Consider the following 13,527-nt stretch of genomic DNA (forward strand, 5'->3'; position numbering starts at 1 on the left):
CAGGAGCCAGGTGCTTCTCCTGGTCTCCCATGAGGTGCAGGGCCCAAGCACTTGGGCCATCTTCCACTGCACTCCCAGGCCACAGCAGAGAGCTGGCCTGGAAGAGGGGCAACCGGGACAGAATCCAGCGCCCTGACTGGGACTAGAACCTGGTGTGCCGGCGCCGCAAAGCGGAGGATTAGTCTTTTGACTAATCCAGCCTATTCTATTATTATTCTTATGCCATTAAGCCTTCGAACCTGATGTCTTTAGCATAGGCTGCAGTTATTTGTAACTAATAGTTAAATCTTTATTTTAACTGACAGTTCAATTTTTATTTTTTAACTATAATTTCAAAGTTTAAAAAATGGTTTCTAGTTTATTAACATTCTCTGCTTCTTGGACAAATTGTGGTTATTTATATTTTCTTGGCAAATCATCCTTTTCATCTGGATTTCAAATTCCTTGACATAAACTTGTGCATAAGGTTCCTTTTACAAGTTATCCTTTACAGCGTCCGCTTAATTTTTCCTGCCTGATGTTGTCTAGTAAGCATTTTCTTTCTTATTAATAATCCTAGCCAAATAATTTACCTTAAAAAAGCAAGCCTGTGCTTCCATTGATCAATTTTGCTGAGTTTTCTCCCTGCCTGTTTTCTTAATTTCTGCTTCTATAGTCATTAATTCATCCTTACTATTTCCTGGCTTTATTTGTTGTTCTTTTCAACCTTTTTATATTTTGGTGAATAAACACAAGGCTAGAGTTTTCTTCTGAAACGTGTTTTGACAGCATCCCATTGGTTTTCATGTGTGTTGTTTTCATTGTGGTCCATTTCCAAGCAGTTTACTTCCTTTTCAAACCAAGAGATCTATTTTTGTATTTCAGGACTATAGATTCTGTTTGGCTCTCCATTTATTAATTTATAAATGTATTGTGTTCTGGTCAATGAATGTGGCCTGTGCAATAACAATTTTTAAAAATGCATTGTTATTTCCTTTGGGCATAGAACGGAAGCAAATCCAGTGAAATTTCCATGTGTGTTTTTTAACTTTAGATATATTTTCCCTTCCAATGTTGTCATAATTTCTGTGATAGGTGGTAATTTAGCTGTATTTGATGTAGCTCTATCATACGTTCATTTATTCTGCAGATAATTTTTGAGTGCCTAGATGCTCTGGGTTCTGTAGGCCTTGAGGGGACACAAAGGTGCAATGGGGGGATGTTTTTGGCCTGGTGGGGAAGATGCCTCATGCCAGATTAGAATGCCTGGGTTCAATGCCCCGCTCTGGTTCCTGACTCCAGCTTCCTGCTGATGTGGACTTTGGGATGCAGTGGTGATGGCTCAAGTAATTGGGTTCCTGTCACCCATGTGGGAGACCTGGATTGAATTCCTGGTTCCTACTTCAGCCTAGTCCAGTCCTGGACATTACAGGCGTTTTGGGTATCAGTTGGTGGATGGGAAGGCTCTCTTTCTCTCTCTCTCTCTCTCTGCCTCTCAAATAAATAAATTACTTAAAAAAGCAGTGATTAATAGTAGATAGGGTCTTGCCCTTATGAGTACACAGACTTGGGGAAGAAACAGATAAAAATCACATCATCCCATTAGTGAAACCATGGCTGAATAAAATACAATTGACTTTGTGAGTGCATATCACAAAGGAGGTGGACAATAACTCAGAAAAGGGCTAGAGAAGGGAGAGGAAGCACGTGGTGGGCAGAGCAGCACATGGTGGGACCCCTGTAGAATGTAAACAAGGTGCTCTGGGTCTTGGAAGCAGGCCGGTGTGCAGCTTGGCTGCAACACCCAGAGCACAGTGTTCATGGTGCTGAGTAAAGCTGGGAAGGGTGTGTGTGTGTGTGTGTGTGTGTGTGTCTGAGAGAGAGAGAGAGAGATGCAGACCATATCAGGACACAGGAAGAATTTTTGTCTTCAAGAAAAGTGGGAAATCATTAAAAGGGCTCAGAGGTATTTTCAGGATCCTATTTATGATTTTAAAACATAACTTTAAGAGGAATTCTTAATGTTTGTTCAATGGAGGTTTTTTAATTCCTTGATGTTGTGCAAACAGAGGTCCTACTTCCTGTCTTGCTCCCTCCCTTTAATAAAGTTGAACTAAATGTACGAGACAATAATGACCCAGGGCACCTTCTGCCAATTACTCTGTGCCTTTGGAACCTAGTTTGCACTGGTGGTGAGTTATAGCAGCTACTTGCTTTTTTTTTTTTTTTTTTTTTTTTTTTGAGTGCTTAGAAGGCATCCTGGCTCTGTGCTAGGTCCTAGACAAGTACTACAAGTATCTTTACAATAACCTCATGAGACAATCATATATGGCAATCCCCATGCCTGGCATCTCTTCTAAGGAGAACACTCCTGTCTAACACTCAGCTGAATGCAAGTTGCCCCCAAGTAGCTGTGATTTGCCTGATGTGATTATCTACACACACACCCCTTAGCAGGGAGTCCTGGACACCCCCCCCCCCCGCCCCAGCCCCCTGCTCCAACAGCAGCCAATCCATTGGCCAGCCAACAGTTTATAGGATATCTAAGACAGTTTATAAGCTATCTAAGCTTTGTCCAGATAGAGTCTTGCTTCTAGAAATGTCAAATTGGGATATGTTCATGCAGAAACTGAAAGTGGAAGATGAGAAGCCAGAGAAGCCATGATGGATGCAACGATTTAGGCAGGGGTAAGAGGAAGGCAGGAGGCAGCAGAAGCTGTGAGGTAGGTCAGCACCAGGAGAGGAACAACTTCACAGAGGAAAGAGATGCAGACACAGGGACTGCTGGGGACTGGAGAAAAGACCCACACATTCCTGTCCCGGAACCCAGTTCTAGTCTCAGAAGTGCCCCCTCCAAATGCTTCCTACTCTCAGCTTTGCAGGGTGCCTGCTTCCCTGGCCAGGGCCTCTCAGAGACTCCGCCCTGCCGCGTGCAGGCCAAGAAACAGACTCGAGGAGGCGAAGGGCGCCTACACTGCCACAGCCAATTGTCAGAGTAGACATTCAAACTCAATTCCACATGGCTCTAAAGCCATGTGTGCTACAGCAGTGGGCGTGGCCTGTGCAGAAGTCCTTGCTCAGGGGCGGTCCTGGTGATTAGGATTCTGCTGTGGGACTCTGCATAGCTGGGTGCCTGGGTTTGCTCTCAACTGCAGCTCCTGCTGAAGTGCACCCTGGGAGGCAGCAGAGGATGACTCAAGTCGTTGAGTCCCTGCTACCCATGTGGGAGACCGGGATGGAGTTCCTGGCTCCTGACTTCAGCCTTCTGGCCATTGTGGGCATTCGGGGATCCAATCAGCAGATGGGAGTGCTGTCTTTCTCTGTCTCTCAAATAGAGTATTTTTAAAAAGAACTATCACACCCCCCACACACCCACACCCATACCACACCCACACCCACACCCACACCACACCCACAGCACTTGCTCAGAATTATAGGTTTTCCTTACCTTGAGCACAAACACCATGGGCACCCAACTTTCAAATCAACAGACAAGGCTGCTTGGCCTTCTTGGCCTGTTGCTGAAGTTTATGGTTCAGTGGTCTCTCACATGCGAGGAGAATTGCTTTAGACTGGACAGCACAAAACCAGTTTTTCCACCTGGTCAGCTCTCTGAGGGGGAGCGGCGGGGGGGCAGCCTGGCCACTACAGGAGTCAGGGCCGTAATTTCTCTTCCCAGAACTGGCTAGAGCCTTGCAGGTCTGAGACCTGATTGTTCATTCACTCAGGGAACGACCACGCAAGGGCTGAGTCATGCACAGGGAACTTGCTGCAGTCATGGGCAAGGCCATTGCTGTGGGTCGAGTTTCGGAGAGTGGAGGCTGGGCTCCCTCCTCGTGGTCTCTTTCTAGAGGTTCTTCCCCACAGAACAGTGGCCAGGGGTGGGTTCAGAACTAATGGAGCTGGTTCCTAGTAAAGTCTGAGGCCTCGTGCCCACAGAAAGAGCAAAGGTTTGGGGTCACAGTGTGCAGAGCTCAAGTAGGTCGCCTCCGCTATGACACAGCAGAAAGGCACTGAGGCTGAACACACATACTGACTCGTGCCGTGTGCGCGGGACCCCGACTGCCTCCCCTGACTTACCCAGGCCCTGTGTGAGGACAGAGGGGCTCCTTGTTCCTTCCCAGCGAGCTCACGTGTGTCCCATGCTAATTGCAGCTGAAGATAATTCCTTTCCTGACCTTTGCTCAATCACCTTTTACCTAATTCCCCGTGTTTATTCTATCAAGATGAGGTACAGCCATGACCCAGAAACTGTTCAGACCCACACGGGCGTGGCAGAGTAGGAAAGGCCCAGTGGGACACCATGATGTCCCCAACCGCCCGTCCAGTGGGGGTCAGCCGCCTGACAGCCTCAGAGTCCAAGGACCAAAGCCAGCCTTGAGGGGGCCCCTGGGTGTCACAGTAGCTCCTCACTCTTCTTTCCTTATCATGTGCCTGCCACGCTATTACTTGCTAAAACGTTTTTCTTGGAATAATCCACTTTTTCACTTAAATAACATTTTGTAGTAAGTGCAAAATGAGAAACTTGGGGCCAGCACTGCAGTGAAGTAGATTAAGCATTTGCTTCTTTCGCCTGTTCCCCATAACAATTTGCTGGTTGGGGTCCCAGCTGCTCCACTGTTAATCCAGCTCCCTGCTAATGCATCCCGGGAAGCAGCGGAAGATGGCTCAAGTACTTGAGTGTCTGCCACCCTTGTGGGGCCCCCAGGTGAAGTTCCAAGCTTCTGGCTTCAGCCTGGCCCAGACCTGGCTGTGGTGGACATTTGGGGAGTGAACCAGCAGATGGAAGATCTCTCTCTCACTGTCTTTCAAGTAAATGGGAATAAATAAACATTTAGGGAAAAAAGAAAAATATCAAAATAAAAAAAGAAGTTTTAAAATTACAAGATCTTTTAAAGGTTAATGGAAAATATGTATTATGAAACAATTGCATAGTTTCAATTTTTTTAAAAACAAAATAAACTTATGTTTTAATTCCATTATCCATGAACTTTTTGGAGCCTTCTTGTTGATTTGACTATTTAGGTAGAAATTGTTTGTCCAAGTTTCATCTCACATGGCAGCTCACTGCCGCCAAAGCCTGCCTGCCTGCCCTGGGTCTGGCTTGGGGTTGGAGCGCTTGGGCCTGACCTAGAGGCAGCCCTTGTGTGTGGGTCCTGACTCGGTCATCTGGGGTTGGGAAGCTGCAGAGAGGTGACCCGCACCAGCTGGGCCTTGTTCCCTTCCCTGTCACCTGGGCATCACAGTAGCGTCTGCCCTGCAGGTATGTTGCAAAGGTTGGATGAAAAACTGCAAAGGAGAGTGCTTAGCTCAGGGCCTGGTACACAGTCTAACCCCACAGGTGCTGTTTGCTTCCTCCAGAGTTCGCCCTAGAAGTGCGTGTGTGGTTTCCAGACCATCCATCACAGCCTTTACTTGGGAAATGTGGTTTTTATTGGTAAGGCCAAAGTTCAGTTTGAAATAGAAGGCATCTAAGAAACACAGTGAAATGATATAATTATAGAAACTGTGCAAATTACATTGCTATTATTGCTAAGGACCAGAAACAGTCAACTAGAACAACAGTTCAAGGGGTTCAGTGAGCCAAGAGGAAATGTGCCTTCGTGAAGCACGTTCGGGCTGCCTCCTTAGCACAACCCCTGGCCCCAGCCTCTCTCCGGAGAAATCCGCCTCTGGAGTCTTGGCAGCACAGGCTGGAAGCAAATCAGTGCATGGCAGCCCGGAGTCCAGAGTCCTCAGCCCCGCCTGGCACAGCCTCAGCTACAGGTCGGGCTCTGGTCACGCCCAGTTCCTGTCAGAGGCGTGGCTCTCTGCAGAGTCCGAGGCTTCACAGCCCGGCTGGTTGGTGGGTTGCTGTGGGCGTGCACTCCGTGGCCCATCTCCAGGCTGGCACCGCAGCTTCCACACATTCTGCCACAGGATTTTCCCAGGTGAAACTGCCTCCTTCCCGTGCAGCCTAGCACCAGAGACCTTTGCTCCTCTCATTGTAACCACTTCCCCTCTTTCCCAATGCCCAGCTTCCCTCTTCATGCTCGGAGCTCCTTCTGTGTTGCTAGGCCTGTCTTCCAGGGGCCTAATCTGCATTCACCCTCCTCCTCCCCCACTGCCCGAGCTCTCCTCTCTCCCCTCTCTCCTTTCCTCTATTCTCCTGCCTATCTCATTGTCTCTATCTTTTCTGTCTCTTCTGTCCTACCCTCTCCCTTTATCTCTTCTTTCCTTCACCAATGTTTGCTGAGCCCTTACACATGGCTAGATATTGTGCCAGGGGTTATAGTGGTAACAGGGATCCTTACCCTTATCGAACTGCTGGTCTAAAAAAGGAAGACTGACACTCACAAATAATTGCCAAATAATTATTTAATTGTGCCAACCGTAGTGTTATAAATAAGAGATCCAAGAGGTCCTGGTTCTACAGAACTCATTTGAAATTTGCACATCTGAGTGTCATATCAAATGCACTAGATTTTTTTTTAAAGATTTATTTTATTTATTTGAAAGACAGAGTTACAGAGAGAAGTAGAGATAGAGAGAGGTCTTCCATCCGCTGGTTCACTCCCCCAGATGGCCGCAAAGGCTGGAGCTGCGCCAATCAGAAGCCAGGAGCCAGGAGCTTCTTCCAGTCTCCCACGTGGATGTCTGGGACCCAGGCATGTTAGCATGAAGCTGGACTGGAAGCAGAGCATCTGGGACTGAAATCAGTGCTGTGATAGGGGACACCAACATCACAAGTAGGGGACAGAGCCTACTATGCTACAACACCAGTTCCACAATTTGGGACTTTTTATTCTATTTTGATTATATGTGAAACAGTGCATTATTGAAACTCATAAATATGATCAGTTATGAAAAGAAACTAGTCAAAAATGAGTGTAACTCTCTTTAGGAACAGAAAGGAGAAAACATCCAGAATGTATTTACCCTATCACGTTTTCAGATCAAGCTGAAAAATCATAAAGTATTGAAGTACAGGAGGAAAGAAATTGACAAATGGAACAAAACCCTCTGATTGGCTTAGTTTAGAGGTGGCAATAGGAGGTCAGAGTGGCAGCGTGTGTCTTCCAGGCCCTCAGGAAGGTGTGTGGAAGCCACCATGGGCGAGGAGGCTGTGCCAGCTGATCAGACTTCATGCAGGGAGACAATGGCCTTGGGCTTGACCTGGATTTGACCTGGCTCTGTTAAGAATCTGCCCAACTTATTTGAAGAGCACGATTCATGCCAAAAAACTTGATCTCTTTTTTGGACAGAATTACCCTCATTGTTACTGTGTGCTGCACAAAAAGAAAAAAAAAAATGTGCCAGAGATGCAGCCGCTCTGACTTTCTGGCTCAGGACACAAGCAGCCCTTTTCTGCCTTCCTTCCCACAGGGGAAGTGGACTGATGTGAGGGCTGGTGAGGTCGCCGTCAACACACTGAGTGCACCCCAATGAGCACGTCAGAGGGCAACAGAGACGGACGGACGCTCAACCCACTTTGGGACAAGTGATGATGGCTCAGTGTCCTAGCTCATAAACTCAGAATTTTATAGCTATAAAAAGCCAAGCTATAAAGTCCCAAAGTCTTGAACTTGTTCAACTCCATTGCTCCCAGAGTGAGAATGAGGTCGTGACACGGAAAATGACTTATTTAGGGAACGTAGCAGGCCAGGACTGCCTTACAAGGTGCCCTCTGCTACTTCCACTATCTCACGTGCTAAGCGCACAATCAATGGCAGCCGTTGTCACTACGACTTCTATATGCACTTCACACACCGTGTGCCAATTAAAATGGCCTTTTTCTACCAAGGAATTTAACTAACACTAACAAGTGTCAGTGCTGGCCCAGAGCCCAGGTGTTCTGACTCCCTCCAGTGCTAGTTCCCAGTCCTCATGCTGTCTGCCCTATGATCTCTGTATCATGAAGCTCTGAGCCTGGAGAGACCCTGCGATTGTGACGCGGGCGAATAGCTCTGCTGACTTTGTCTATGTAGCAGTGGTGTGCTGGGGGATGCTCCCCCGGGGACAGAACAAAAGATCTCTTCCAGATAAGCACTTTAATTTCTCTCTGGTGAGTACCTGACTGGTACTCAGAGGCCAGAGCCATCCTGCAGGAGATAATATTCCATTCAAGCCCCACCAACAGTGGGAAGACTTACCATGCCATCCAAAGATACCTGTCTACAAAATCTGGGGTGTATGGTAGCCCCTTAAAGTTACTGGCACGTGAGATCTTTGCAAAGAGAAGTACTGCTGGTGTGCCGTGTGACTTGGTAACAGGTGAAGAGTGCGTGACAGTTGGACTCGGTGGGAAACAGGCTGCCCGTGGTGCTTGAGCTGTTGAGATGTGCAGTGTTACAACTCCTCATGAAGTGGCAGGAATCGATGAAATTCAAACAATTAGAGATACAGCCAGAGATGGGGCTGGGCCGGAGCACGCTAGGGCTCTGTGCTGAGGAGGTCCATTTGTGTGGAGAGACTGCTGCTGTTGACCAGGTCACTGAGCTATGAACTCAACTGGAGAGGAAGTGCAGGTTTGAAACTATAGAGACTGATCCCCATTTCTGTGCTGGATAACCTTCGGCCCAGCGACTACATTCTCTGTTTTAGCAAGACTGATATTTATTCTGGGAGCTGGCAGATTGAAATTCGGAGATTGGAATTAGCTGTTATATATGACAGTCTCTCACCTGGGACTAAACTTGTTCAAGCAAAAAAACTGCTGATCCAAATGGCCCATGCAAAATTCTGGTTGCTACAGCTGCAGCTGGCCTGGGGCTCAACTTGAGCATAAGAATTATGTTTTACTCCCTCCTAAAAAACTGAAAAAGGAATAGATCCAATCACCCCCTCCCTCGCTGGCCCTGCAGATCGCCAGGGGAGCTGGTAGATTCAGCTCTCATGTTAAAGAAGGAAAGGTTACAACAATGAACCGGGGAGACTTCATTCATTAAAGGACATTTTGGAGAGGCCCGTGGAGCCTGTCAAGGCAGCCAGTCTCCACCCAACCGCAGGGCAGACTGAGACATTCACCTGCTGTCTCCCTGACACGGCGCTTTCTAATCTCATTGATGCTTTTGTTGACTTTCACGAGTTGCTGGGCAGTGTTTTGTCTGCAGTACGGATGGTTTTAAGTTTTCTGCAGAGTTGCTCCAGCGTATTCCAGTAAGTGTATGAGCGAGGTATGTTTTCTGCACAGCCCCTATCAACAAGAAGCAGCCTCCGGTCTGCTCGTCTCTGTTACGACTTGCCAGGTAGCGCAGCAGGAATGAGCCTCTGACCCTCGCTTGGTTACGCTGAGCCAGCAAATGGCCTTCATGTCTACATAAGAAAATTAAAGGACTCGTGGATCTTGAAGCTATCCATGATGTCTTGGCTCTTTACCTGTGGCTGAGCTACTGATTCATGGACATGTTTCCAGATGGCGGCCTGGTCTGCAACCTCCAGCAAGGACTAGATGGCATTACCCAACAAGGGGAAAACAACATCACCAAGCTGATTACAATTTCTGAGATGCAAGAACTGTTGAATTTTCTTTTATTTTTTTTTAAGATTCATTTGTTTATTTGAAAGGTGGAGTTACACATGCAGAGGCATATATGGAGAGAGGTCTTCCATCAACTGGTTCACTCCCCAAATGGCCGCAACAGTAAGAGCTAGGCTGATCCGAAGCCAGGAACCAGGAGCTTCTTCCAGGTCTCCCACATGAGTGCAGAGGCCTAGGGTCTTGGGCCATCTTCTACTGCTGAAGATGTATTAGAGCTGTATTAGAAGTAGAGCAGCCGGGACTCGAACCAGTGCCCATATGGGATGCTGGCACTGCAGGTTGGGGCTTTACCCATTACACCACAATGTCAGCCCCAAAGCTGTTGAAGTTGGAGACCTTGTCTCCAAGAAGCCAGTCATGTTTTTCAGGAACCTTGAAGGACTCGTGGCACCAAAGCTGTGGGAAGTAAAGCTGCTGAGCCCTCCAGCCCTAGTGCAGTAGGGGGGTGCCCTTGACCTCCAGACTGGTGCAGCAAGGGCTCCTCATTCCAGACATGCCGAGGCAGCTGGAGAAGGCAAGGTTGACACAACGAACTGAGGCTGGCAGAGAGAAAGTCGAGTGTGAGACTTAACACAAAAGGGACATGATGAAAGAAGGAACCTGATTCTGAGTGGTTTTGTGTTTTTTTTTTTCTAATTTGCAAATAAAGTCTGTATTAAATCTTAAACAAAAAAGAGAGAGATTTGGGGAAGGAGCCAGGATGGACAGAGCGAGTCCTTCTTACTTGTTGTCTCATCTTCATCCAACTCCTCTGCCTTTGGTGCAGGATTTGGAAGTTCCATGTTCCAGCAGAACTGTTTAGGTTGAGGGCTGTCAAGGAGATAAAATGAGCAAAAAGCCAGCAGGCTACAGAGAGGCCAGGGTGAGAAGCATGGACTTTGGTGTCAGAAAAACTGGTTTCAATCCTAGTTCTGTCCCATGTTTGTTATTGGCTTCTGGGAAGGTCACTTTAACCTCAGTGATATTTAGTTTCTTTGTTTGGAAGGTGAGGATAATCAGCCTGTATCTTGGGATCGCTGTATTAGGAGTGATATATATAAAATGCCTCACCCAAAATAGGACGATGTGACAGAGCCTGTAGATTGGTCCACTCGGAACCTATTCTCAAATACCTCCTTTTCTTTCCTCACCTGGAAGGGGTGAAACAGGAGGTACTCAAACTTGCAGCTCCCCTCAGCTAGTGCTGGCCACCAAACCCAGTTATGGCCAACAAGATATGCTTAGAAACCAACTGTGAAGCTAGGGGTGGGGTAGCCATCTTGTAGTCAGGAAGCAACAAGCATAAGGCTCGCAGGATAAGCAGAAACAGGATAGAAAGTGCTGGGTCCTTGCTGACGTCATTGAACCACTCTCAGTCTCAGGTTACCTGCCCAGTAATCCCTTGTGTGAGACAAGAACCTCCTGACTGGTGTTCGCCAGTGTTGATGGGTGTCTCTGCTACATGAGACAAGCACAATCAATAACAATAGCTACCATCATCACCACCATCCTCCTCCTTCTCCACCTCCTCCTCATCATCATGTCTGTTCTACAATTGCAATATCCTCTAGCTCAGTTTTAGATTGTATTACCTAATTGGGGAGCCAATTAAGATTTATTAGATGAACCTCTATGGTACATTTCCCAGGGAGTATTCCAAGAACACTGATGCTTCCAGATATTAATAGGTGTTCTGAGAAAAGAAAGTGCTTTATTGCCAAGTGAACAAATGATGGTACCTTCAAGTTGCTACTCTATTTGAGAGATGTTCCAAGTACACACCTGGGAGGAGAATTCGGAAGACTCCATTTCAGATCCTCAAGTACAACCAGTATCTTTCCAAAAATCAACGTGGCTGAGGACTCCTCATCATAGTCCTCCCTCTCCTGTCCTCTCACTGTGCCCACTCTCCCACCTTACAAAGGAAAGTGCAGCTCTCTCTGACCACACTCACCCTGCTGTACCACTCCCAGGGAGCAGTCCAGATATCTGTTTTCACTGGATTCTAATAACTGGGGAAGAAATCTCTGGCAAGTCATGCGGTTTCTAATTTTTGGCTTTCAACAGAATTGAACAACGTCCTAATTGAATTGTCAGTTGGTAGATCATTAAAAATATTAACAACTGTGTGAATTTTTCTTATCTCTCTGAAATGCTTTAGACTTGAATAACAATGCTATTAAATCTACTGCTTCCTGCTTATTTATGGGAACACATTTTCTCAAGGTCTGTGTCTGTAAAAAATAAGAAAGAGGAATAGGATGGTTGCTGTGCTGTCTCGTTCTATCAATAAACAATTCATTCATTCATGGATACAAGCAATCATCGAGAAAAAAAGTTATTCCTCTGTTAATAAGATTTCACCTAAACTGAGTGAATAATAATATAGTTCACAATCAAATAGCTTTAAAGAGAAATACATTTAGAGAACAAACTATTTTTAAAAATGGGATATGATGCTTAACAAAAAGCAAATAATACATGTTGTCAAAAGGCAGAGTAAGAAAAATAGGTAGTGCTAAGAAACACTGACGAAACTGTCCCAGCTGTCTTTTGTAGAACTGTATGCTTTCCCGGCCGGCGCCGAGGCTCACTAGGCTAATCCTCCACCTTGCGGCGCCGGCACACCGGCTTCTAGTCCCGGTCGGGGCGCCGGATTCTGTCCGGGTTGCCCCTCTTCCAGGCCAGCTCTCTGCTGTGGCCAGGGAGTGCAGTGGAGGATGGCCCACGTGCTTGGGCCCTGCACCCCATGGGAGACCAGGAGAAGCACCTGGCTCCTGCCATCGGATCAGCGCAGTGCGCCGGCCGCGGCGGCCATTGGAGGGTGAACCAACGGCAAAGGAAGCCCTTTCTCTCTGTCTCTCTCTCTCTCACTGTCCACTCTGCCTGTCAAGAAAAAAAAAAAAAAAAAAAGAAGAAGAAGAACTGTATGCTTTGCTTTTATAAGATACATATGGTGGGGCCCAGCAGTTCTAGAAAGAGATGAAAAAAGGCAAAGAAGAACAATCAAAAATAATGAAGAGTTGATTTTATTGAAAATTCTGGATACATTTTAAGGCGGTCCATTTATTTAAAGATTTATGTTTCTGTCTAAGTGTAATAGGAAGTCGAATGGTGACCCAAGCGAGGCTTCCAAGAGAGCCCAACTTATGTAGGGAATATTCATGGGGGAATTAAAACTTTTTGGAAGGGATTATTTGTTTTAGTAAAGACTCTTTGGTGAACAAAATTACTGCTTAGATTTCTTCCACTATATAAAAGGCATAATGTGATAAAGTAAAATAAAATTTCAGGTTAAAATGGCATCACCACTCTTATGGGATGATCAAATCCCGTAGTTTGAAATAATTTTGTAGTTTGAAATAATTCTGATGATTGAAATCAATTCTTAGTTATTAATTTGATAGTGATAATTGACATTATTAACAAAATGTCAACGACCTCATTATTGACTAGTCATTAATTTCAAAATTAATAACTGAATAGATAGTCAAGTGTGAAACCTAGTTCTCAACTTTAAGCTGGAAAGTCTAAAATCTCTCCTAGTAGGGGTGTCAAGATGATCTAAAGACAGAAGAGATGTGGGAAAGACAGGAATGATTCACAGTAGGGATTTTTGACATCTGAAAATAAAGGAGTTAAGTGAATATAGCAGGAAAGTGGGTCTCCTGCCTCACTCAAGAACAAAAGACCCACTCTTAAGAAAAACAACACAAGGAACAAATTCGCTCAATTCCAGTTCATTCCAAAGCAACATATAAAGTGTTGGTTGCTGTGCTACCAAAAGCAAGATTCTTCCCTGTTGAACTTACCCCTCCTTCTTCCCTGCCTGGCTTGGTGTGAGTCCACAACCTGCACCCCTGTACAAGGCAACCCTAGTCCAGAATCCTGGGACTCATGCTTGATTTCCTCTATATTTTCCTACTGTACTTCTCCCCTAAACACTGCTACTCCACAGTCCCCAAGCAGTTCCTGGGAGTACCTGTCTCCTAGCAAAGAGCTCCGTAAACATGGGTAGAGTAAATAACCTCATTCAATATGATTGACCT

General features: G+C 46.2%; 1 pseudogene; it reads left to right on the forward strand.

Annotated features, from left to right (window-relative positions):
* The first annotated feature begins 4,205 nt into the window (after positions 1-4,205).
* LOC100349673 (ATP-dependent RNA helicase SUPV3L1, mitochondrial pseudogene) lies at positions 4,206-9,522 on the forward strand (annotated as a pseudogene).
* The last annotated feature ends 4,005 nt before the right edge of the window (positions 9,523-13,527 follow it).

This window comes from Oryctolagus cuniculus, chromosome 7, assembly GCF_051225735.1.
Source record: "Oryctolagus cuniculus isolate XC-2025 breed Fujian yellow rabbit chromosome 7, ASM5122573v1, whole genome shotgun sequence".
NCBI lineage: Eukaryota > Metazoa > Chordata > Mammalia > Lagomorpha > Leporidae > Oryctolagus > Oryctolagus cuniculus.